This window comes from Suncus etruscus, chromosome 15 (assembly GCF_024139225.1).
Source record: "Suncus etruscus isolate mSunEtr1 chromosome 15, mSunEtr1.pri.cur, whole genome shotgun sequence".
Taxonomy (NCBI): Eukaryota; Metazoa; Chordata; class Mammalia; order Eulipotyphla; family Soricidae; genus Suncus; species Suncus etruscus.
The window spans coordinates 65,423,432-65,451,283 of NC_064862.1; the positions used below are offsets into that span (position 1 = coordinate 65,423,432).

Sequence of the window (27,852 nt, forward strand, 5' to 3'; positions counted from 1 at the left end):
TTATAGGATATTGGGGATCGAACTCTGTTGGTCTCATGCAAGGCAAATGCCCTACTCCGGTTCTTTCTGACAAATTTTTAAGCCTATATTTATCATTTAAACTTGATTGTGAGGGTACTAGGAGGTAATTTAAATATTGATTCCAGTTAGACTAATTTGAATTTAAGGAGATTGTCAAACAAGAATATATATACCAAGTAGGTAAATTGTAAATGGAGAGATAGCACAGATATAAGGCGTTTGCCTTGCATACAGAAGGACGGAGGTTCGAATACTGGCATCCCATATCGTCTTCTGACCCTTCCAGGAGTGATTTTTGAGCATAAAGCCAGGAGTAACCCCTGAGTGCTGCTGGGTATGACCCAAAAACCAAAAAAAAAAAAAAAAAAAAAAAAGTAAGCAAATCTGAAAGAAACTGGGTTAGGACTAAAGATATGAAGAAACATCATCAGAACCCTTAGATTTTAGGGGTTTTGTTATTTTGGGGGACTACATTCACTACTAATCAGGGTTAACTCCTGGCTCTGCACTCAAGAATCACTCCTGATGGGGCTCAGGGGTGCCAGGAATTGAACTCGGATCAGCCTTACCTCCTATACACATTGAGGCTGTAGGTATGAATGATACTTTCCAGGAACAAACCAAGTAGTAAAGTTATTCCTTCATAATCCTTCATAATAACAACAGAACTGGACAGAATCCTAAAATTATTAACATTTACAAGAGACAAGTAGAAGAAAAAGTAAGACTCAAGAAGAAAATCAAAAGAAAATGAGAAAGTGTTTTCAAGAAGAAAGAAATGTTACTAGTATGAGCCAAGGAAGAAGTAAAGGCCTTTGGAAAACTTGAGTGTTGTATTTGTTTGTGTTTGTTTTGTGTACAAGTCTCATTCAGAGTGGTTTGAGGAATTTCTAGGAGGTGAAGTAAGAAGCAATAGAATTTGGCCTATACAAGAGACAAGAAGTTTGTGAGACCCATAGTGGGTCATCTTTAGACTCAGAAGAGTTGGGCTTATTTTGATGATAATAAGGAATCAGTTATGAGGAAGGTGTTATTGATGCATTGTTATTGATGAATTCTGAGTAAAGATCCTAGTAGTTCCAAACTGGAGGGTTGATAGCATAATAGGTTTATAGATTTCAAGAAGAAAGATTCTTGTGTGACAAGAGAAAAGGAAGCAAGGATGGAGCAGTGTTAGGAAGTTGGAAGAGGTTACATCAGATGCTTATATTTTCTCTATGAGAACTGATTTTATTGTTAGCAATAAAAAGGATATGATTAGGTAATAAATTTGAGGAATGGGAAGTTTGAGGCAGGTACTATAGAGAATAGGAGAGGAAGAGCTGTCTACAAAAAGAGAAGATATTCGGGTCCTCAAGAGGTCCTAGTTAGAGGCTTATAGGACTTAAAGTTCTGTGTGTGTGTGTGTGTGTGTGTGTGTGTGTGTGTGTGTGTGTGTGTGTGTGTGTGTGTGTGTGTTTTGAGCCGTGTGGAGATATGGTGAAAGTTGACCATTTTGAAGTACTTCATTTTGGGTGGGATGGGGCTTGGGGTCACATTAGGGTTCAGGAATGACTGACAGTTAGGGTCCAGAGCAATAGCATAGAGCTAGGGCATTTGCCTTGCATATAGCTGACCCAGAATGGACCTGGGTTCGATTTCCGGCATCAGACATGGTCCCTGAGCCTGCCAGGAGTAATCCCTGAGAGCTGCTGCTGGGTGTGGCCCCAAAACCTATATAAATAAATAATGTTGTTTTTTTTTGTTTGTTTGTTTGTTTGTTTAAAAAGGGAGAGCCGGAACAGTGGCGCAAGGGGTAAGGCATCTATCTGCCTTGCCCTTGCTAGCCTAGGATGGACTGTTGTTCGATTCCCTGGCGTCCCATATGGTCCCCCAAGTCAGGAGCGATTTCTGAGCGCATAGCCAGGAGTAACACCTGAGCATCACTGATTGTGGCTCAAAAACAAAAACAAAAAACAGGAATGACTGACAAGCCCCAGGCTACCCTTTGCGGTGCAAGGGTTATTTGAACATTCCATGTGGTTCACAGCCACATGGAAGACAAGTTCTTTGCCATCTCCACCCCCACTATGAAATTCTTTAACTAAAGGTTAATAACTTCCTTAGACATTTTCTTTCTATTTTATCTGAAATTATAACACTTGTTGGGAGTATTCGTCTTTGGGAGGAAAGTTCTGAGATTTGTGCCTGACTTGTCTTCACTCCTCAGTCTGTAGGGGTAAACCTTGGAAGAAATTCCTATTTAAAATAAACTGCAAGATAATTGACAAATTTGAGATGATAAGCTAAATTTCAGAAAGTTTTTCAGGGGGGCCGGCATGGTGGTGCTAGAGGTAAGGTGTCTGCCTTTCAAGCGCTAGCCAAGGAAGGACCACCATTGGATCCCCCGGTGTCCATATGGTCCTCCCAAGCCAGGGGCAATTTCTGAGCGCTTAGCCAGGAGTAACCCCTGAGCATCAAATGAGTGTGGTCCAAAAAACCAAAAAAAAAAAAAAAAAAAAGAAGAAAGTTTTTCAGGGAGTGTGCAAGTGATGGATTGATTATTTTTGCCAGTAACTCTAAGCACAAGTGATTTACTCGAGACAGAGGAGAGACTTAGATGACCCAGGCAGCTGTTACCTGATGTTTTTCAGAGAGGATAGCTCTGGAGAACAAGCACGTCTATGTCTCTCTCTCTCTCTCTCTCTCTCTCTCTCTCTCTCTCTCTCTCTCTGTCTCTCTCTCTCTCTCTCTCTCTCTCTCTCTCTCTCTCTCTCTCTCTCTCTCTCTCTCCCTCTCTCCCTCTCTCCCTCTCTCCCTCTCTCCCTCTCCCTCTCCCTCTCCCTCTGTGCCTCTCCCTCTGCCTCTCCCTCTGTGCCTCTCCCTCTCCCTCTCTGCCTCTCCCTCTCTCTCTCTGCCTTTCCCCCCCTCCCTCCCTCTCTCTCTCTCTCCCTCTCTACCCCTCTCCTCTCCTCTCTCCTCTCTCCTCTCTCCCCTCTCCCTTCTCTTTTTGCATTTGGGGCCACACCTGGTGATGCTAAGGGGTTACTCCTGGCTGTGGGGGGAGAGGTCACATCTCGATCTGTCCTAGGTTAGCCCCATAAAGCAAATGCCCTACCGCTTGCATGTTTCTTCTCTTAAGGTTTCATCAAGCCCCATTTCCTGTAAGTGGTACCTTTCTTTTTTTTTTTTTTTTTGTCCCCCAATTCACAATACAGACCAGGCAAAGGGCCTGGGTTGAGGTGTATGTGGGGTGCATTTACTGTACCTCCTCTTTCTATACAGTCAGTGTAAAGAACACAGCCTATGGTAAGAATTGGGAGACCTTATCTTTTCTTTCTTTTTTTTTTTTTATTTTTTAATATATATATAAAATCCTTCACCATTGCAACATTCCCATGACCAATATCCCAAGTGTCCTTCCTCCCCACCCCACAAAGGCCTGTATTCTAGACAGGCTGTACTCTAGAAAGGGAAGTGGTACCTTTCTTAAATTTTTTTTTAGCAAATAATGAACTTAACATATTTTATATATGTTATAAAGTAGCTAAACTTTATCTAACTTTCAACTCAAAAGATAGTTTTGTTACTTGCTAGAACATTCATTTTTCCACACTCTTCAGGGTTGTTGTTGTTGTTGTTTTTTTTTTTTTTGATTTTTGGGTCACACCCAGCAGCGCTCAGGGGTAACTCCTGGCTCTATGCTCAGAAACCGCCCCTGGCAGGCACAGGGGACCATATGGGATGCTGGGATTCGAACCGATGACCTTCTGCATGAAAGGTAAACACCTTACCTCCATGCTATCTCTCCGGCCCCTGTTGTTGTTGTTTTTAAGCATTTTTATTTAATTGTTTTGTTTTGGGGCCACTTAGAGGTGTTCAGGACTCATTCCTCTCAGGGTTCAGGGAACTGAGGATTGAAACCTGGGTAGCCTGTGTACTAGGCAAGCACGCTACCCACTATACTATCTCTCTGGCCCAGTTTTTTATACATATATAAAATTATTTTATTTAAGCACTGCAGATACAAAATTGTTCATGATTCAGTCATAGACTGTATACTGCCATTCACTAGTGAACATTTCCTGCCACCAATATCCCCAGTATCCCTCCCACCCCTATCCCCACCTGCCTCTGGATGCCCCAGTTTTTTTTAATGAGTTTTGATAACGATTCATAAGATGCATGCTATGATTTTAAAGATTTATATTTCTTTGACTAGCCTTGTGAAGATTATTTTTGCCTATGGACCAGAAGTTAATATCAAATAGATGCAGCATCCTATGTTAACTCAAGAGAAACTAGATTGCTTGGTTTTCTACAGGGCTGAGTAATTGGGGATAAATTTTAAGTGGGGGAAGAATAGGCACTGTGGTATTTATTTTACACTGTCTAAATACTTCCAACAATGCTGTAGAAAAATATCACCATTTACAAATATGGAAACTGAGACTTAAGTTGACTAAGATGTAAGTCTTCAATTCTCTTACTCCATCCCCCATCCTCCTTTGAATACTGTGCTGTTCTGGGTAGGATATAGTCTAATTCAGGGATTACCGAACTCATTTGGCCTAGCAACCTCCTTTTCAAAAAAAAAAAAAATATCACATTGCATTGCTAGAAATCTCTTCTGTCATCAAATAGTCATCTCCCCTGTGCCCCCACTCTTCCTGGGCTTTTGTCACCCACACCCAGGGTTATGTTAGGACTATTGATTAATGAGTGATTTCTAGTTGGAAACAGGTTGTTTATTACTCAACACAGTTCAGTAATTAAATTCATCCTGGGGTTTGGGGAGCTAGTATAGCAGGTAAAGGGCTTGCCTTGACAAGGCCAATAGTTTTAGTTCTGGATCCATGAGATTCCCAAGCACTGCCAGAAATGATTCCTGAATGCAGAGCCAGGGGTAACCACTGAGCATTGATTGCCTGGTGTGACCCCCAAACAAATAAAAATTGCAATTTGGAGAATTTATTAAATGGGAAATTTTTTATTATTTCTCCGATTTGGGGGATGAGGGGAAACGACCACACCTGTTGATACTCAGGGGTTGCTCCTGGCTATGCACTCAGAAATCACCCCTGGCCTGGGGACCATATTGGACACCTGGAGATCCAACCGCTGTCTGTCCTAGGTTATTGCGCTTAAGGCAAATGCTCTACCGCTTGCACCACCAATCTAGCCCCTCTAGGCACTAACAACTAGCTGGGGTTAACTGTGTGCTTTGGAGCTGAACTGAGTTGTCTTAAAGGGAGTTGTAAAAAGTGTTTCTTTTCTCTGGTGGCTGCTGCAGTATTATATAGTATAGCAAGAATCAGCAAGCAGAGTCTAGAGCCAAATTCCTTGGGTTCAGTGTCTTTGTGTAAGCGATTACTCAGCATCTGTGTCTGTTCTCAGGTAGTACAGAGGGCAGTGCATTTTCCTTGCCTGCATCTGACCTGGGTTCAGCCCACAGCACCTCATATGGTTCTCCAACCCCTGCTAGGAGTAAGCTTTGAGCACTTGGTGTGACCCTCAATTCAAAAAACAATGAAAAATTTATAGTCTTAAACTGACATATACGTAGCATATCATGGCTTTTTATCCTTACATATACTCTATAATTATTCCCAATTATATTAATAAAATTAACTGTTTACTAAAAATTAATAGAAATAATTTTTGGAAGATGAAATATGTATAATGTTATCATGGCTACATAGGTCTTTTTCTTCTTTACATTAATTCCCCCCCTCCCTACTCTGCTGTTATTAGATTGATGGGACTGAGGTTGGGGGACAAACACACCGGTGACAGTCACCAACATTCAGTTTTAATACTTGTGATTTTACTGCTTATGTGTCAGGATGGGGAGTTGCACACTTGGCTCAGTACTCACTGGGTATGGCAGCTTTTTTTTTCAAGTTAGAAGATACCATATTTTTATTTGAACAGGCAGTCAGAACATCCATATAATTTCAAAATCAGAGTGAAACAAAACATTGAAGACTTTTTAAAAAATTTTTTATGTAAGAAAATATATCACATAGTTGACATAACTGATTATAATACATTTGTTTCAAGATAAAGGAAAGCAAAGTTATTGAGAAAAATAAAAAGAAAATAGAAAAATACTGAAAAGTAAAATGGAAGAGAAGAAAAAAGAAAGAAGAGAAAGCTCAGTAGCAAGTATATTTGTGGAAGTTATTGTATCTCCAATAAAGTAATAACATATAATAGCAGAAGGTTTAGTAAACTCTCTTTTTTTTTTTAAAGATAAGAGATAAAAAAAAAAGCACAATAAAAAAGGTGTGTGTATGGTATGGCAATTGTTGTTTGCATAGGCACAGCAAAATTTGGGGGAAAATAGAAAGGAGAAACCTTTGGCCTAAAAACAGGGAGACTTTACCCATGAAGTATCCTGGCATAAGACCAACACAGGCTCCAGGCATGCTAAGTTGTCTAACCCCAAATCTCTGTGGTCCCAGTAAAAGTTCTTCACAATCATGTTGTTGCTGTCATGGCAGCATTTTTTTTCAGTTGAGTGCTTGTGTACAGTAGCAGGGTTTAGTACCGCATTTATTCCAGTATAACATGCACCCCCTAATTTTCGATTAAAAATCGGTATAAATTTTTGTTTCACACCAAGCATTGTTATTGATAGAAAAAATTGTTGAACACGTGCAGCCATGATAAAAATCATTTATTGACAACGTAAACTGGTATAAACACAATACCGAAATAAAATTACCGGTAACGATATTTATTTAAAATGCTTCCAAGTCAGATTCATCATCAGATACACTCAAGAGTTGTTCCCATTCTTCTTGAGTTAAATTTTCATCATTGTCCTAGTTGGGAGGAACATCTGTTTCTCCAGTTTCTTCGCTTTCTTCTGAGTCTGAATTCCACAGCAGGTCGTCTTCTGTGCCGTCCAGTTGATTGCTGATGCCTGTCTTCCAAAAACTCCCGATGATCATTTTTTTGGTATGTCTTCCCATGATGTTTTAACCCAGGATGTCACGAGAGATAGGCCAGGTTTCTTGAGTTTTTTTTTTTTTTTCCCTTCGCCCTCGCATACAGTGCTGCTGCAGCTCGGGAAAGGCGCTGTGCAAACTCACAATTCGCCTGCGTCCTCGTTGAACCAGCCGCCACTGCCACCCACCCTAGCCCTTGTTTATAACGTGCACCCGAACTTTGATTTCTTTTTTTGGTAGAAAAAATACGGTACTTGAGTTGTGGCTGTTCCCCAGGGGTCACACTCCTTGCGGTGGTTGCCACCTGTCTTAGTTGTGGTGCATGGTGAGTGGCCAAACTTGGATTGCAGTGCTCCAACACACCTGGTTCCATAGGTCAGAGACCGAATTCTGAGGTGCCCTGCAGAGCTGCAGGGGATATGCTTGTCTGAAGTGGGCGGTTCCGGAAACCAAACTTACAGCCTCAGAGATCATACTTGTAACCACGTAGGTAACCATGTAGGTAATTCTGCCACCAGTCCATTACACGGGCCTTCTCCTGTGAGGGCCTCTTAGAAATAATTAACATACATGGGCCAAAGAGTCTAGGATTAAAACACCATGACCACTTGCATGCTTTGTGTCCCCAAATCCACTCACCCCCACCACCAATAAAAAACACACATGCTGTACATGTGTTTGTGTTTAAGCATACAATGATCTCTGTAAAAACAACTAACAAATGCAACCAGTTGCTTCAAGGGTAAGGAACTAAATAGTTCAAGACCCTTTTGTAACTTTAAAATTTTTTATTTGTTTTGGGGGGCATACCCAGCTGTGATCAGAGTTTATTTCTGACTGCCCCCAGGGTTCACTCCCAGCAGGGCTCAGAACCATATGGTATGGCTGAGATTGAACTGGGTCAGCTGCATGCTTTACAAGGTGTATTAACACGCCAGACCAAACTTAAAGTTTTGTAGCCATGTTTTATACTACATACTCATAGTTTTAAAAATGTGTACATAGAAGAAAAAGAAAGTCATTTATCATTTGTGAGAGATGACTGGAGAAATTCTAGTATAATTTCTCTGTGTGGTGACTTTGCAAGTTTTGCCAAACCATGTAAAATGAAAGCACTTTTAGTTGATTCTGTATTTAATTCTCATGCCAAATTATCCTCGATTAAATAAGTAAGTCCCTGGAATATAATAATAATCATAGACAAATATTTTACTGTTAGTCCTCAAAGCCTCACCTTGCTTCTCCTTATATTGCAGATGTCAGACTAGTGTTGTGCGATCGGAATATGTCTGTATCTCCCCAAAATATTTATTTGGGCATCACTATGATGAGACAAAATTCAGCCATTATACCTTGAATTTTTTTTAAAAATTGACTTAATTAGATTTTTTCTTCATTAAGGATGATATAATACTTAGTTTAGTATCAATCCATATGCCTTTATAAAGATAGGACTTTCCCTCTTATTTTCCATATTTTTAGTAAAAATGATGAAAGCTCTATACAAGTAACCTGTTTTTAGCTGACTCATGCTTTCTGTTACTACTATAAGACTTCAGTCTCCTGTAGTCTCTCTCTCACCTTCTCCCAGCTGTTTTTGAGGGAGAATAAATCTGGTTGCTCTCTGGAACTTCCAACTTTGCTGTCGTACCAATGAATAGTGCTATGCTCTGGTACTAGCTACCCCGGCATTTAAGTCACTTTGTTAGTCACCACTGCTTCTGATGAGTAGTGCTACAGCCACCAAGCATCCACTAGTCTGGTAGGTTATTCAGTAGGTTAAATACTGATAGAATTGAAGCCCTCCAAAGATAGAATACTAAAAAGGAACAATCCTTTTCCTATATCCTTTACTTTTTTTCCCACTAACCTTAAAAAAGTTAAACTGTCTTTTAAAATTGGCAGTTACCAAGCATGGGTCAAGCTATTTGTTCTGAAGCTCTTTGTTCCTGTTCTCTCAAAGTAGTGGACTAAAAACACAGCCTAAAAGAACTCATTTTGTTTCATTTGGAATGAAGGTGAACATCTAAGCTTCCTAGAAATAACAAAAGCAAAGTTGTCTTAGACCATGTAGCTTGAACCTTTCTTTGGGAACTAGGCTTATCTAGTCCTAATTAAAAAACCTTTTGTTTGACAAATGAAACCCATTTGGGAGACAGATTGATATTAGGGTTTACCACTGGGTCTGAAATTAAGATTAATTGTTAATTACTTTTTAATTTAATTTAATTTTATTTTATTATTATTATTTTTTTTTTTGGTTTTTGGGTCACACCCGGCGGTGCTCAGGGGTTACTCCTGGCTGTCTGCTCAGAAATAGCTCCTGGCAGGCACGGGGGACCATATGGGACACCGGGATTCGAACCAACCACCTTTGGTCCTGGATTGGCTGTTTGCAAGGCAAACGCCGCTGTGCTATCTCTCCGGGCCCTACTTTTTAATTTTATGTCTTTTTCCCTTCGAGTATCTATTTGCTGCTTTCTTCTTTGAAATTAAAGAATTTGGGGGGTTCTCTATATTTACATTTATTTCATTGTAAATGCTTGAGAACTAATACTTTTCTCATGATACATTTCAGCTAACATTTGACACATCTTGTTAAAAATAGGTTTCTGACATTACTCTAGGAACACCTATATTCTCTTACACTGCACTCAGAAATCGCTCCTGGTAGGCTCAGGGGACCATATGGGATGCTGGGGATAGAATCCAGGTCGTTCCTGAGTCAGTTACATGCAAGGCAAATGCCCTACTGCTGTGCTCCGGCTCTGAGAACATATCATTAATTGTAACACATTTTGTTGACTTGTCAAAATAAATATTTACTTAGATCATTTTTTTCTATTTCCTCCCTTTGAATAGTTAATTAACCAAGTAACTTTAGGGGCTTAGGAAAGCTTTTATCCTAAAATGAAAGTATTGCCCTAAACTGAAAAGTAATTGAATACTTATAAATAAGAGATTGCTGCCAGAGCAACAGTACAGAGGGTAAGATAATTTATTTGCCTTGCATGAGGCCAACCTGGATTCAAGCCCCAAAACCACCAGGAGTGATTCCCAAGTACAGAGCCAGGAGTAACCCCTGAGCACTGCTGGTTGTGGCCAAAAAAAAAAGTTTATCTTTGTTTTGGAGGGAGAGATGTATCAAATGTGAGCCATTAATAAATAATAAAAGTTTTGTGTGCTGCTGACCTGGCATCCCAAATGGTCCTGAGTGATTCCTGAGTGCAGAACCAGGAATAAACTTTGAGCACCGCCTGATATGACTCCCAAAACAAAACAAAATAAATTTCAAGGTTGGGTAGAAAAGATTGACTATGGTCAGTGTCGGTATAGTGGTAGGTCACTTGACCTGCATGCAGCCCACTCCGGTTCCCTCCCCTGAGCACTACCAGAAGTGTTTCCTGATCATGGAGCCAGGAGTAAGCCCAGACTATGGCTGAGTGTAGCCCCCAAACAAAACAGAACAACAACAACAACAACAAAAGTCCCTGCTCCTTCAGTAACTGTTGATTTAGAGCATTTCCCTGACTGATTAGTGTTGAGCATCTTTCCATGACCTGTTTGCAGTTAATATATTGTTTTTGGAAAAATATCTGCAGTTCTTTTCCTATTTTTAATTGAAATATATTTGTGTTTGCTATTTTATTAGTTCTTTGCATATTTTATTAACCCCTCATATTGTTTGCAAATATATTCTTCCATTACATAGATTCCGTTTCCTTTTGGTCGATTGCTTGCTTTGCAGTGCAGCTTTTCAGCTTGATGTAGTCTTATTTTTTTTTTTTTTTTTTGCCTTTCTTCCCCTCTGCTTTTGGTGGTGTTTCCCCCCCCCCAAAATTATGAAAATTAATATCAAGGAAATTTTCCTCTGCTTTTGTGAAGAAGTTGGAGAGAAAGAGTTTTGCAGTTCCAGATTATGTTTTTAAATCCTTATCATTCATTTTGATTTATTTTTGTGAGTGGTTAGAAAATCGGGGTCCAGTACCATTCTCTTGCAAATAAATATTTACTCTTCCCAACATTGTTTTTATGTTGTTTGTCTTAGACCACACTTGGCACTGCTCAGGGCCTGTGCAGTACTCAGGGATTTGGTGCTCCCATCAGTGCTCCAAGGACTTTGCAGTGCTTGTGTACCAGCCCCAGCTTGTCTGAATCATGTCTTCAGTTCTCCCATCATTATTATTTTTTTGTTTTTGTTTTTGTTTTTTGGGCCACACCCAGCAGTGCTCAGGGGTTACTCCTGGCTGTCTGCTCAGAAATAGATCCTGGCAGGCACGGGGAACCATATGGGACACCGGGATTCGAACCAACCACCTTTGGTCCTGGATCGACTGCTTGCAAGGCAAACGCCACTGTGCTATCTCTCCGGGCCCCTCTCCCATCATTATTTATTGAAGAAGCTGTTGTGTGTTCTTGGCTCCTTAGTCAAAGATGAATTATATATGGGTAATTTTATTTCTGGTCTTAAGATTTTGTTGTTTCATTAGTTCGTGAGTTCATCTGATTTATGCCAACATAATACTATTTTGTTTACTGTCGCTTTGAGATGTTTAAAATTGGGAAATGTTATTGGGTAAAGCCTCCAGCTTTCTTCTTTCTCAAGATTACTTTGGCTATTTGAAGTCTTTTGTGATTTTATATAAATGAAGGGTTTTTTTTCTGTGAAAAAATGCCATTGGAGCTTTGGTCTGGATTGCATTAAATCTTCAGGTTGCTTTGGGTAATACAAACAGGTCCTAAGGGTGGGGAAAATAGACATTAATCAAAGTACACAGACTTTGAATCACAAGCTGAAAAAGTTCTGATGAACTAATTTATACCATGGCAACTGTAATAAGTTCTCTTCACAGAGGACAAAAAGATTATTTGTGAGGTGGTAAATGTGTTAATTGACTTAAATGTGCTATCTTCACACTGTATGCACAGTATTAAATCATACATTATGAATACATATGTATAATTTAATTTGTCAATTACACTTTAGTCTGATTGGAATTACCTATGTATTTATCAAAGGCATATTATATGTTTAACACTGCACTAATTTAAGATTGGTAAAGAAGATTGATGCAGGCCATACACTAAGTTCAGGGCATAGTGATAGAAGACAAAATAAATCAATCATGAAAATAAACTCAATTACTAAAAATGTTCTGAAGGAATAAGTATAATTTAATGGGAACATATAACAGGAAGGAAATAATAGAGAAGTCTTACTGAAGAAAATGACATTTGAGCTAGAGAGAAAATATAGGGATTAAGGCTCACCCTAGCACTGCACATTCCCCTGAGTACAGTGGAAAGTGTCTCACACCCCCAGCACCTCGAGGTTTCAATCAAACCTCCTCTCCCACACACACACACACAAAAAAAAAAGATGTAAATAGTACAGCAGGCTAAAGGAACACATGTAAAGGTTGAAACAGGAAAGATTGCCATATGTAAGAGCTAAAGAAAACCAGGATGAACAGTGGTAGAGCCCAGAGAAGAGAATAGGGCAACAGGGGAATAAGGAGCAGGCATAAAGCAGACCCCTATAGGGATATTGACTTTAATAGACTGGTGTGAGCCATTCAAAAATTTAAAATAGGGGCCGAACGGTTGCACAGTGGTAGGGTGTTTGCTTTGCACGCGGCTGACCTAGGATGGACTGCGGTTCGATCCCCTGGCATCCTATATAGTCCCCCAAGCCAGGAGCGATTTCTGAGTGCATAGCCAGGAATAACCCCTGAGTGTCACCGGGTGTGACCCAAAAACCAAAAAAGAAAAAAAAAGAAGAATTAAAAATAGTAAGCAGGAGTGGATGAGAGAAGTTATTTATGGTTTTAAATTTTACATACTCTGCAGTATGAGGAAGAAAGTCTTACATTGAACAGGAATTGAGTGATGAGAATTTATATTGACTTGGATTGAAATTGCTGGAAGTGGAGAGAAGATTTTTATGGTTTGGATATAGATTACACTTGGCTATGTGAAAAGAGAATGGGGAGTTACAGGTATTAGAAGCAGTTGCAAATGGATGATCTAAACACTTCAAAAATAGTTGTGATATTGACTACTAGGACATGAGAGCCAGGTTTGGTGAATTCAGTTTGGTATTTGTCGAGCTTAAGATGCTTATAATGAGTGGAGATGTTAGTAACAGTTCTTAGTCAGGAATCTGGAGTTTAAAAGAAATACCTTAGCTTTGGATAGAGATCTTAGCTTTGTGAATCATGCATGGCAATGAATCATAGATGATAAATGAACCTATAAACTTAATTGAGATGCTTAGAAAGAATTTGGAGTGAGATAATAGGGCTAAGTGATGAACTTGAGTAACTTATTGAAGTAGTATATTTTTTATTATAGACAAGTTTAAACTATAATTATGCTTGTAATAATCTTTTTTTTATTTTTTATTTATTTATACTTCCCAAGTAGTGTTATGAAACCTGGGGAACACTCCTGACAATTCTTGGCCAACTGGTCTTGGTGCAATGGAAGGGCATGAGGATGAGATGCTGTTTGGACTGTGCTGTGCTAGGGATTACCCAGGCTGCCTTCCTGGTGCCTGTGGGTCCTCAGGGCTGCACCAGGTGCTTCTCAGGGGAACCATGTAGTGCCACAAATGCCATGCAAGGCTTGTGCCTGGATTCCTGTGCTATTTCTCTGGCTTCATAACTTTGGTTTTAACTGAACATGTTGATGATGGTGCCTCAGTTTGTGTTAGTTAAGCCATAGTGTTAGCCACTTGAAGTACTGTACCAACGTCAGTATTCAAACTTCCCATTCCTGATTGCCAGATATGTCATTTCTAATACTTATTATTTATGCAGTAAATAGACTTTGCAATTACTTGATCTTTCAGAGGTAATATAATAGATCTTAAGCATCTGGGTTAGGCCTTGAGTTTATCTAAATTAGGGAGGAAATACTATTGTTTTGTAAATAGTTGAGGTGGCATGATTTTTATCCACAACTAGACTTATAAGGGAAACAGTGTTCTTTGCCCCCCTTTTTCCTCGAGTCATTGGGAATCTTCTTGTAGACTTAGTGGGTTTATTAACCATGAGTTTATTAAATTAAACTACTTGTCCTCCAAAGCTTTTAAGAAAAACTTAAACACAGACTGATGGAAAATATCTGTAAAGCATGTCAGATAATGAGCTTGTGTTTCAGTATATATAAAATATAACATTCAATATTAAATATAAAAATATATATATATTTTGCCACACCTGTTAGTGCTCAGGGCTTACTCATGATTCGGTTCGAGGGGCCATATGGGATACCAAGATCGAACCCAGGCTGGCCACATTCAAGACAAATACATTATTCTTAGTACTATTGCTTTGACCCTGTTAACTTTTTTTTTAAATAGGCAAAATATTTGAACAGACCAAAGATGGAAAACAAGTACATGAAAAGATGTTCTCAATTATTAAACTTTAGGGAAGCACAGGTTAAATCAATTTCTACATACTCACTTCTGCATTTTCAAAAATGGCTAAAACTAAAAGACTGATAATGTCAAATGTTGGTGAGTATGGGAAGTACTGGAATTTTCATATATTGCTTTGTGGTCTGACCACTTTAGAAAATAGTTTGATGGTTTTTCTAAATTTAAACATACACTTTCGGAAACAGAGCAATAGCGCAGTGGTAGGGCATTTGCCTTGCATGTGGCTGACCCAGGACTGACCATTGGTTCAATTCCCTGGTATCCCATATGGTCCCCCAAGCCAGGAGAGATTTCTGAACACATAGTCAGGAGTAACCCCTGAGTATCACTAGGTGTAGCCCCCCAAAAACAAACAAATAAAATTAAACATACACTTTTCATATAACCGTATATTTTTATTTTTGGGTTTTAACACAGGGGAATGAAAATGTGTCCTGTTGTCAGGGTTCTCCATATTATGGAAGCTGTGTTCCATGATTTGCTGTCTATAAGCTGGAAACACAGGAGAGCTGGTGATAAAGTTTCATTGAAATGAAAGGCCTGAGAACCAGGGGAGCCAATCAGGTAAATCCCAGTCTGAGAACAGGAAAAGAATAAACAGCCAGATAGGGACTAAGGGGGGCAAATTCCGCTTTTCTCTGCCTTTTGTTTTAATCAGAACCTTCTGGTAGCCACTCATAATACATCCCTTGTTTTACCCAAAAAACATATACCAGTTTTAAAAGCGGCTTTATTTATAAATACAAATAATTTTATTTTATCTGTGTGAGACTCTAGAAGAGGCACAGTCATCATAGAGAACATCTATCTCGGAATTTTGGGAGGGGGTTTACTGCAGAGTAGTACAAGGGAATTTTTTGCGATAATGTACAGATATTCATGTACATTACTGAGATAGTTCTTTATACTTGATAAAACTTACTGAATTGTACATGTTAGAATAATGAATTTGACTGTCTATATCACAATAATACTATTATAAGCAACTGTTTAGGAAATACAGACCAACCTTTGAACAACTTAGGGTACCAGTCTCATTGGAATCTGAAATCCAGGTAGTTTATAATTGTACCTCCATGCATGATACATGCTTGCAGGTTCCTTATCCAGGTATTCAACACTAAACCTCAGTAGCTGTTTAAATGCATGAAGGCAGAACAAGAGGATTAAAAAAATATATAAGTGGATTCATGCTGTTCAAACCCATGTCATTTGTAAAATGTAGCTAGCAAAATAGCAATATATGGTGGCTTGTTAATATAGTTCTTGTTTTTGTATGTGTGAAGCCCTAGGTTTTCTCTCTCATAAGATAGTACTATCTTATGAATAATGTGTTGTATTTATTAAATTCAGGGGTCACACCTAAGTGATGGTTAGTGCCAAATTTGAACAAAGACTGGCAAGAACCACAAACTAGGCAAGCTCTTCAACCTTTACAGTATCTCTGCTACCCAATTTGTTCTAATTCTTGGCATATATGGTGACATATGGGGTGTGTGTGTGTGTGTGTGTGTGTGTGTGTGTCTGTCTGTCTGTCTGTGCATGAGCACATTAAGCAGTGTTCAGGGCTTACTCCTGACTGCTAAGGAAGGGTTCACTCCTGATGGGCTCAGTAAACCATATGGGTTGCTAGGAATCAAAGCTGGTCACTAGTCTACAGGGCAAGTTGAACTCTCTCTCAGGCCCTTTTCTTTTTAAATATAGGTACTTTGAGATACAATACTGTTAAAGATAGGATTTCATGCATACATTATTCTAATGCCATGCCCTCCACCAGCGTGCTCCCCAAATTTAGCACCCCCTTAGGCCTCCCCTTGGTAAACTCAGTTCTGTAAACCTATTCTCAAGTTCCCTTGCCTTTAGCCATTTGTTATTTCCTTACTGTGTTTCTTTATACCCCACATATGAGAGAGGTACATTCCTTTTTCTTAATTCATATAACACACAATAGGCCTTTTTGTTGTCTTCCTTATTTACAGCCAAGGAAATAAAGCCTATAGAGATTAAATAACTTGCCTAAAACTCACAGTGTGTGTTGGGCCTGGAGTCTGAATCCTAACCACTGTGATTTGTTTTGTAGTTTGGGTCACAGTCAGTAGTACCCAGGGTCACTTCTGGCAGCACTTGAGTAAGGATTGGTTAATTATATGCAAGATAAACACCTTATCCACTGTACTGTTTCTCCAGTCACTAACTGGAAAGTTTTCCAAGTTAGGTCAATGGGTATGTGGCTAAACAGGGAATTACTAAACTTATTAAAATAGCTCAAGTTACTAGAAAAGTGATTTAGAATTATTTAATATCCTGGTATATCTATAACTATATATAAAGCTAGATATAAGATCTGAAACTTATAGAATAGAATTTTTGTTTTACTCTCAGGGGAGAGTTATTTGTTGTGACCTGTCTACAAATTCTTTTTTAAGAAAGTAGTTGTGCATGTTTTACTGACCAGAAAAATAAGACAAATCTGTGTGGTCATTGTTTTGCAGTCTATAAATAGTCAGGTTCCTTGAGGATAGGTTGAGATCTTAAAGCAAGAAATCTTTTTGATGTGTAGACAAATAAACTTTTTTTTTTTTTTTTTTTTTTTAAGGAAGAGCCAGGAGTAAAGTATTGATTGAGCAACTATGAGAATGTGTGGTTGGTGTGAGAGGGAGCCTATATTTTAGAGTGACTGGAGCCCAGGGACTCAGTCCTATGAGCTGACAAGAAAAACTCTACAGTCTTCCCTTAGTATGGCAATTTAATTTTGACCTCCTATAAAGGTTCCTCTTAGATTCACTGTCACTCTGCTTACCAAGTTGTAATTAAGTCTGCTCTGATATGAATCTGAATGTTCCTGGAGATATTTTTAGGTACTATTCATTTTCTTGGTGAATGTTGTACAGGAAGTCAGCGTTGTCTAGTAGGAATAGTTTATGAGTGGATAAAGAAAATTTGGGTTTTAAGTCCTAATAGTTACTTTGTGTTCTTGGATTTACACTCCCCAAATCCCAGTTTGGGGAGATAGATCAGATGGATTTCTTCCATAGTTTTGTGGGTAGTTGTTGCTTTTTTGTTTTTGTTTTTGGGCCATACCTGGCAATGCTCAGAGGTTGCTGCTCCTGGCTCTGTGCTCAGAAATTGCTCCTGACAGGCTTGGGTGACCATATGGGATGCCTGGAATTGAACCTGGGTCCGTCCCATGTCAGTCATGTGCAAGGGAAACACCACTGTGCTGTTGCTCCAGCCTCTCCTTTCATAGTTTAATGTCCAAATTCTATGACTGTTTGGGCCAGTTTGGGCCAATTTTGGTGGGTCAAGAGCTGATCTTGTTCCATTGCTTATTTACTTCTTTGACATTATTCACAGAAAAGTCTTGTCTATGATTGAAGACTATGGAGTAATTAATGTTCAGATTTTGTTAAAATACTTCAGAGATTTATTTGACCTGATAGAGCCCGATCAATTTTATTATCTAGTCTAATATTACCTGGCTAAGTCAGTTATTTTTACATGTAAAATGTGGACACTATAATTTACTTAGGTGAAATGTTAACCTTTTTTGAGGTCTCTGCAGCCACATCAGGAAGAATATATAAGTATGCTGATTTGGCTTATTAAATTCCTCCATGGGAAATGGAAGAGAAAGCTAAAGACAGTAATTAATTTTTTTATGATTTAATTTATTTTTGACTTGGTGGACCATGTACCTGGTAGTGCTCAGGAGTTACTCTCAGCATTATGCTCGAGGGTCGATCGTGGTGGTGCTCAGGGAATGACTTCGTTCCAGGAATTGGAGCTGAGCTTCCTGCATGCAGAGCATACAGCCCTTTGAAATCTCTCTCTATCCCCTTCTGCGTGATTTTTAATTATTTGGACCCTAGTTACTTAGATACTTTTTTCCCTAAAGACTTTAACTACTTTTCCTGTTTCTTTCTTTTTTTTTTTTTTTTGGTTTTTGGTTTTTGGTTTTTGGTTCACACCCGGCAGCACCCAGGAGTTACTACTGGCTTTATGCTCAGAAATCACTCCTGGCAGGCTCAGGGGACCATATGGGATCCTGGGATTCTAACCACCATTCCTCCGCATGCAAGGCAAATGCCTTACCTCCATGCTATCTCTCCAGCCCCCTTTTCCTGTTTATTTTCCTCTAATGATTTCTGCATGATTTAATTTATTTCTCATTTGATGAACCATATACCTGGTGGTGCTCAGGAACTATTCTCAGTTTAAAAAAAAAAATCATGTAGAAACCCTGGCAGTGCTCGAGGCTTACAACTGGTTCTGAGTTCAGGAATCACGAGTCATTCCTGGAGGAGCTTGGGGGTCTGTAAGGGATGCTGGGAATTGAAGCTGGGTTGGCCACATATCAAGTGAGTGTCCTACCCACTGCACTATTGCTCCTTCTCCTTTGTACATCTCTTGGTATGGTGCTCAGGTATATGTGAGCCTCGTGCCTGCTTGGTGACTGAGTTATATCCTAAGCCTTCCTCCTGTAGTCTCTTTTTTTATCTTGAGATTGTGAGTACATTCATGAATGAAAGAATTCCATGGATAATATAAATGCAATTATGTTATGTTTAAATTTAATGTGCAAAATTCTAGCAAATTTTTAGAATTTTGTAATAAGTGAACACTTGCATTGTGGAGGGGTAGATTTTTGGGCCAGGGCTTACTATGTTCAGGGCTTACTCCTTTCTCTGTGATCAGTGCTCATTTCTAACAGTGTTCCAGAGACCAGATGTACCAGGGATCAAACCTCAGGCTGACTATGTGCAAGCAGATACCTTAGCTTCTGTACTATTTCTCCAGCCCCTCCAGACACTTTTTGAAATGATAAAGTGTTCTAATTTATCTACACTCTAAAGAGTGGTTTTCTGTCCCAAGTCACACACCCTTCCATCCTTTTCCATTAGGGTTGAGATCATAATATAGCAGAACTTTTGTGCGGGGGAGAAAAGTAGGACACATTCTGCTGCCATGTTGTACACTGGTCAGTAAAGCGAACTTTAAAATAGAACTTCACTCTTCATTTGTTTAAAGTCTTTATAGAATTAGATCTGAGTCGACATTTATGAGCCAAGAACTGATAGAATAAATATAAGAGTGTGGGCTGAGGAGATAGTACTGTGAGTTAGGGGTTTGCCTTGCATGCAGCCAATCTACTTTTGATCCTTCACTCTGCCTAGTGTCTCCCCGCCCAGGCCCTAACAAGGGTGACCACTGAGTGCAGAATCAGGAATAATGCCAGATCACTGCCAGGGGTGGGCCCCAAAGCAAAATATAAAAAAGAAGTAAGAGGTCTGTATTGGGTATGATTTAGTCAAGTGTCAAATGAGATAAGCCCCCTGAACTACAAACAGTTAGTAATAGTCTTTTGAATTTCTGGTAAAAAAGTTCTATTTTAAATAAGGAGAGAACAGCCATTTTTGGTTTTTGCAGAAAAGAAATTTCATAATGAAAAAAAAAAGTTTAAATCATTATTTTTTTTTTTTTACTGACAAAAGATTTTGTGATTTCTTTCTCTTAACCAGTATTCCTGGCACGGCTGTTCCTATCAAATCTGCTACTTGGGCTTTTATTTCAGCAAGTCTGAGCTTGCCTATTTCAACCTTCAACAGGAATTACACACTAAGACAGTTGGACAGAGGAATTATGTCCTGAGTACTTTTTTTATGATGAGATGCCTTAGCACCCTTCAAATGTCACTCTTTATTTTGGAAAATGAGTTCATGAATATACTATGGTGTGAAATTATTGTGTTTTCTTATTCTTCGTATGTAATTTTTTAACAGAAACAAAAATAAAAAACCACCCTATTAATCGTCTTCCCAAAAGTCCTTACACACCATGGAGCAGAGTCCTGAGAATAAAATGAGAGGACTGGATCTGAACCTGCTGTTTCTCTTGCCCTTATTCCCTGCCCTTTCTGAGCTCCCACTAGCACTATACTTCATGCTCTCTAGAAGTTCAGAATCTCTCCGATCTGCAGGAGGGCCCTGGGAAGAATCTGCCATTGTTAGTGTGAAATAAGTGTTAGATACAAACTATGATCACCAACTTCTTTGTTTCTGAATTTTCTACATCTTTCTTTATAGCTACTTAAGAAAGAAGGACATTTTTATTGATCCATAAAACAAATATGGAGACCATTTTAAGAGATGTGCCGTGGGCCAGAGAACTGGAGTGCATGTTTGCACTCAGAAAGTCCCTGGCACCTGGTGGTCCTCCTAGAACTGCTGGGTGTGGTTCCCCCCACCCCCGCCTTCCCCCAATATGAACTCTCTAGAATACTAGATATGTTTGTTTTTAGCAAGCTTTTGGCATGGAAGGAAAATCTAATTTCCTGAAAACACATAGTTATTCAACACTTAGTACAGAATTACAGTTGTTTTAAAGGTACTATCTAAGCATCTTAATTCTCTCATAAATGACAAAGCATGTTCCTGCTGAAGCAGCTTTAGCAGGAAGATGTAATATTAACTCGACCAATTGTGACAAAACTTCCTTTCAGATTGTGACCATTGGGTTTAACCTTTGGTGTAGTAGAATATGTCCTTCTGATATACTGGATCTCTGAAAATTAAGGTCTAAAACAGCAGAGTGTTAAATACAATTTCTTTGAGTTTTCGTAATAGTAGTAAGAGCCTTGCCATTGTGGTGACTATATAAACCACTTGAATGGCAAAACAGGTTTTATGCTCCTTACAGCCATGATTTTACAAAACTAATCAGACTGTTTTAATCTGTTAGGCACCTCACTTAAAATTTCATTTTTTGGAGCAGGGGTGATAGTACAGAGGGGTAGGATATTTGCCTTGCATGTGTCAACCTGCATTTGATTCCCAGCATTTCATATGGTCTTCCTAGAACCACCAGGAGTGATTCCTGAGTGCAGAGCCAGGAATAACCCCAGAGCATTGCCAGGTGTGCGGCCCCCGGCCCCCAAATAAAAAGAACTTCAATTTTAGAGCTTGCTCTATCTGATTCCAAGCCACTTATTAAAAAAAAATCAGCTGGGGCTGGAGCAGTAGCACAGTGGATAGGTGTTTTGCCTTGTATGTGACTGAGCTGGTTTCAGTCCCAGCATCCCATATGGTCTCCCAAGCCTGCTGGGAGTAATTTCTGAGTGCAGAGCCAGGAATAAGAGTGCTGCCAGGTGTGGCCTAAAAAACATCAAAGAAAAAATAGTGAGGGCAGAGAGCTAGTTCAGTAAGGCACTTAGCTTGCGCTTGGCCTCTCTAGGCCTAAGGGTCATCATCATGTAAACAAGATGTCCTCCAGTTCTCTCCACCTTGAAGCAAATTGCCAAGTTTCATCTTTTTTGTAGCTGTATAATACTCCATCATTTATATGTCTTTATATACATATAGACGCATATATACATATAAACATGTGTGTATATGTATATGTATATGTGTATATATATATATACACACTATATACTTACTTTATTTGATGTTTCTGTTTCTTTTATTTTCTGAAAGCCTGGAAAGGATTGGCTCTAGGTCTTCTTTAAAGACTTGAAAGAATTCATTAGTGAATCTATCTGGGCCTGGGCTTTTGTTTTTGGTTAGTCTTTTGATTATAATTTCAATTTCTTTAAAGTGATGGGTCTGTTCAAGTGCTCCATATCTTAATAGGTTCAGTCTTGAGAAGTTATGGAGTCCAAGCATTTATTTATTTCTTCTAGGGGTTCTCCTCTCATGGTAAAAAGGTTCTCAAAGTAATCTCTGATGATTCTTTTTATTTCTGTGGTGTCTGTTGTGACATTCCCCTTTTCATTTCTGTGGATTATAAGGGTTCTCTCTCTGAGCCTTGCTAGTGGTTTATTGATTTTCTTTCTTTGTTTTTTTCAAAGAATCAGCTCTTTGTATCATTGAGCTTTGGGATTTTTGAAAAATTCAAGTTCATTCATTTCTGCTTTAAGTTTTATTATTTTCTTCCTCCTGCTTGCTTTGAACTGCTTTTGTCATTTCTCAGTTTCTTAGGTTGTACGGTCAAGTTATTTATGTGGCCCTTTTTTCCTTTGTGATGAATTTGCTTTCTCCCACAAGCACTGGTAAGTCATTTCCTCATTCTTGTTTGTTTTCAGGAATCTTTTGATCCCCTCTCTGACCAACTGGTTGTTCAGTAATGAGCTTTTTAATTGAAAGTTATGAGTTATTTCTCTATTTCTGTTTGTGATTAACTTCTATTTTCAATGCATCATGGATTAGTCTTCTCCCACTACCTGTTTTGTGTGCTGTTTTGTCATGGTTCCTTTTGTAGTCTGAGGTGGTTTTTTTCACTTCACTCAGTATCCTCCCCACTACCAGGGAAATCTCTGAGGAAGCTCTGTTGAGGAATGACAATGCCTAGGTATGTCTGCTTGGTGTTTAGCCAGCCTCTATAGTCCTCTCCTGTGTAGCATTTTAGTGGGATAGAGTGTGGCCTTAGATCTGCTTAGGGATGTGCTTTGGGAGATCTTGACACTGCCTTCTCCATCAGAATTTAAATGAGATTGCTTTGAATATGTATAATGTTTGGGTTTTGATGGCCTTTTGACATCCATAAACATAGAATATTTTCTGGTGTCCTCTGACTTCTGATTTTCAATATGAACCTCAAATCCATTGTCAAGTTGATTCTTAGTAATTTGATGTTTTTAAACATAATTGTAAATGAAGTATCCATTTTTAAATTTTTCTCTTGATTTCCTGTATTATTTGTATATAATTATGCAAACTACTTTTGTGTGTGTGTTGCTTTTTTTGTTTGTTTTATTTTGAGGCCACACCCAGCAGTAACTATATTTGATAAGATGATGCCAAAATCTTTTCCAAATATTTCTAAAAACTTTAATATGGGGACTGGAAGAGAAATAAAACAGGGTTTAGGTGCTGACTTATATGTGGCCCATCTTGGCTTTATTCTCAGCACTTCACAGTCCTCCCAAAAACTATGAGTATGACTGTGGGAGGCCTTAAGCACTACCAAGTGTTGGCCTAGAGATCCTTGAACTCTGCTCTGGAGTGACCTGGCTCATCTGGCACTGCAAGTCCCTAACAGCACCACAGGGCCTAAGCACCGCATCCCTGAAGGTTTCAGGTTTCTGGAGTGCTGCTTGGGAGAAAAGAAAAAAAAAAACCCAGAGACTAAAGTAATATTTTAATCTGCACTTTGAAGAATGGCTACGAATTCCAAGTAATATAGACTTAGTGTTTCACACTAGGAATACCACAGTCAGAAGCCAAAGATATTAAAAGAATCAGGGGTGGGATAGAAAAAAAGTGAATTTTCTTGAATCCAAGGGATTCTCAATACTTTTAATAGTGGTTACCATAAGAAACCACAAACCCCAGTAAGCAGTGGGAATGACAAATTCAAAATGCTGCAACAAGCATTCTATTAAACACACACACACACACACACACACACACACACACACACACACACACACACACACACACACACCAGTAAGCAGTGGGAATGACAAATTCAAAATGCTGCAAGAAGCATTCTATTAAACACATACAACACACACACACACACACACACACATACACACACACACCCTCCCCACACAAACTGCCCTCTAAAAATGGAGAAAATAAAAAACAATTCTATTTAAAATAAAACAAGATTGATCACAAGCAGACCTGTCCTAAGAAAGAGTGAAATGGGTCTCAAATTGAAGTAAAACAACTCTTGGCAGCATTTCAGATTCACACAGAAAAAAATTTCACACAAGGAAATAAAACAACATAGATGGGCATAAACATTATAGATGTACTTATGTTTATAACTGCTTTCTATTGTAAATAAGCCAATAGTTGCAAAGCTGTTGATTGTTGATGAGCTTATATGTCAAAGTGTAATTTGTATTATAATCATACAGAAGGGAGAGAAGGAATGGACAATATTGGAGCAAAGGTTTGTTATTCTATTAAAATTAAACTGGAAATTTTAAGCTGTCTCATTTGGGATATAATCTACCATTTTCTTTTTTTTAATATAAGAGAAAAATCTTTATTAAAGAAATTTTTTATATCTTTATTTAAACACTTTGATTACAAACATGATTGTAGTTGAGTTTCAGTCATGTAAAGACTACCCCCCTTCACCAGTGCGACATTCCCATCATCAGTGTCCCAAATCTCACTCCCACTCCTCCCCTGCCTGTACTCTAGACAGGCTTTATACTTTCCTCATTCATTCACATTGTTCTGATTGTTCTCAATGTAATTATTTCTCTAACTGCACTCATCACTCTTCGTGGTGAGCTTCCTGTAGTGAGCTGGAACTTTCAGCCCTCCTCTCTTTTGTCTCTGAAAATTATTGCAAATATGTCTTTTATTTTTCTTAAAACCCATAGATGAGTGAGACTATTATGTGTCTACCTCTCTCCCTCTGACTTATTTCATTCAGCATAATAGATTCCATGTACATCCACATATAGGAAAATTTCATGACTTCATCTCTCCTGATGGCTGCATAATATTCCATTGTGTATGTGTATCACTGTTTCATTAGCCATTCATCTGTTGAAGGGCATCTTGGTTGTTTCCAGAATCTGGCTATTGTAAATAGCACTGCAATGAATATAGGCGAGAAGAAGGGATTTCTGTATTGTATTTTTGTGTTCCTAAGGTATATCCCTAGGAGTGATGTAGCTGGATCGAATGGGAGATCAATTTCCAGGTTTTGGAGGAATCTCCATATCGCTTTTCATAAAGGTTGGACTAGACGGCATTCCCACCAGCAGTAGATAAGAGTTCCTTTCTCTCCACACCCCCACCAGAGCTGCTTGTTCTCATTCTTTGTGATGTGCGCCAGTCTCTAAAGACACCATTTTCAAGTGTATAATTCTGTGCTTTTTATTATATTTTCATGTTATGCAACCAGCACCAACTAATCCTAGTATTATATTTCCCCAAGAAAAAGAAACTCTTTAGTTCTTGCTTCTTCTTTTCTTAACCCCTGATATCCACTAATTGTTCTGTCCATGTGATTAGCCTTGGTTTTTTGCTGCTTTTACTTAGCATAGTGTCATCAAGGTTTATCCATATTGTGGCCTCTATCTGTACTTAATTGTTTTGAACTCCTAAATAATGTTTCATTGAATGTATTTTATCAATTGAAACTGGGTTGTTTCTTTTCTTTACTTTTCTTTTCTTTAATGAATAATACTACTGTGAAAATTTATTTAAGTACAAGTTTTTGTATAAAAAAAATCTTGTTTCATCTGGTTGTGCCACAGCCTACCTGGTTGTTTTTCTAAGCCAGTTCGATTCTTTTTTTTTTTTTAATTCTAACTACATGGAATTTGCTCAGACCCATACATTAAGTGCTTAGTCCTTCACAAGACTGTCCCCAATATATACTGCCATGGTTCAGGGGGTTCCCCAGGCTCACCATTGGCTGACTGGTTTTCTCACAATCCCATCCATCAAGTTCATAAGTAGGGCAGTTACTAGAACATTGATAGGGGCTACAAAGCACATAGGACAGATGCCAGAAGGAGAGATGGGGAGGGGGGACAGAGGCACAGAAAAGACTTCACAGAAGTGACTTCTAACTTGCTTCTGGCATTTTTAGCCATTAATGGTCGTAGGTAGAAGATTTGAAGATAGAGAGAAGGCAGATATGAAGAAAAAAACATATGAAGACTTGGTATGTGTTAGAGAGATATTATTTAAGAATTAATTGGGAAGAGGCTGGAGAGGTAATACAGTGGGTAAGGTGCTTCCTTGCTCACAGCTGACCTAGGTTTGATCCCCAGTACTTCATATATTTACCCAACCCCCTTAAGCATAGTGATCCTGAACATAGTGCCAGGAGTAAGCCCTGAGCACTGCCAATGTGGCCCAAAATAAATAAAGACACAGGGACCAGAGAGATAGTAAAACAGAAAGGATGCCTGCCTTGCAAGATACCCATCTGGATTTGATCCCCAACAGTCCACTGAGAAGGAAGCCTTGGGCTGCAAAACCAGGACTTGGAGAGACATGGGTCTGGAAGCAAATGCCATTGCAGGAAATAATCCATAATGTGAAAGGGGTTAAAAAACGGGTTTAGGAATTCCAATACACAAGCCAGGAGAATTCAATATACAAGCCCTTCTGCTCCTGAGGTAGGCAGATTAGTGGAGGAAGACCAGAGAATGAATGCAAAACCTTTCTGAGACACAGGCTTTTTATTAGCAAGAACCAGACCATGCCCTATGATGGAGAACGAATACTGAGTAAGATGGAACCCAGAAATCCAATACCAGATCACACTTGGGTAGTGTAGGACCACTGAGTAGGATAGGACTCAGTTAATCCAACAGGCCACCAAACCTACCAGGAGTGATAACTGAGTGTGAAGCAACTTCTGAGTATTATTGCCAGGTGTGGCACAAAAATAAAAAAAACAACAACAACCAAAAAACCCAAACAATAACAAAAGAATTAAGCCGCAAGTAGGAAAAGACGAAAGAAAAATTAGAAGCAAGATTTAAGAATGATCTCTTGGTGCACTAAGTTTTAATGATGGCAGATTGAAAGTTCTCTGAGTATGAATAAAACCAGGAGAACCTAGAAAGAGTCACCAATATGAGAGGAAATATGTGTTAGCAACTGTATCAGATATTGTTGATAAAGACTTGAAGTCATTGATACAGATGTAGGTGAGTGAGCTTGTCAAGAGCTGTTCTGGGGCAGAATGCTATCATAAAAATTGTAGATTTAAGAGTGAAGGGATCATATACTCAGAGACATAAAGATAGGAAATCTGTTTTTGTTTGTTTTTAAATTTTAGGCACTTACTTGCAATATTCTTAATGATAGGATTTCATATATATAAAACATTCCAGTCCCACACCGTTGGCCCACTATTGAAGTTAAAGGATGCTAAGCAGAGAGAGAGAACACAAGCATTATGACACTGGAAGATGATGGTATACTGGGATAGTTTGGAGGTTTGAGGTGTGGGGGTGCAGTCTTGACTATACACTGTGGTGCTCAGGGCTTACTCCTGGCTCTCTGTTCAGTGTTCAGGGATCACCCCTGGTTGTCTTTGGGGTACCATATCAGTGCTGAGTGTTAAAACAGGTTTGGCCCCTGGAAGTCAAACACCTTAACCCCTGCACCATGTCTTTGATCTGATTTTGTTTTATGATTAGAGGACACGGGCATATTAAAACAGTTTTTCAGGGGCTGGAGGAACAGTACAATGGGTAGGATATTTCCTTGTATAAGGCTGTCCAGTGTTCAATCTGTGGCATCCCATATGGTCCCCCAAGCATCACCAGGAATGATTCCTGAATACAGAGCTATGATCATCACTGGGTGTGGTTCCTACCCCCAATTGCAATATAGAATCAAAAAGAAAATTGAGCAAGATCTCAAAGAAAGTGAACAGAACTGAGTTTCTAGGTACTAAAAGAATTGAATGAAAAGATGAATGTGTGTACACTCTAAGTTTCGTACACTCTAAGTT

At 38.9% G+C, this 27,852-nt stretch overlaps 1 protein-coding gene and 1 non-coding gene across 2 annotated transcripts in view; one reads left to right on the plus strand and one right to left on the minus strand.

Annotated features, from left to right (window-relative positions):
- Positions 1–27,852, plus strand: part of MOSMO (modulator of smoothened) — a 90,995-nt gene that overhangs the window by 43,027 nt on the left and 20,116 nt on the right. The window lies entirely within an intron of this gene.
- LOC126031926 (small nucleolar RNA SNORA51) lies at positions 3,194–3,326 on the minus strand. The gene has a single exon (XR_007503732.1). It is a non-coding gene; the product is annotated as a small nucleolar RNA SNORA51 (small nucleolar RNA).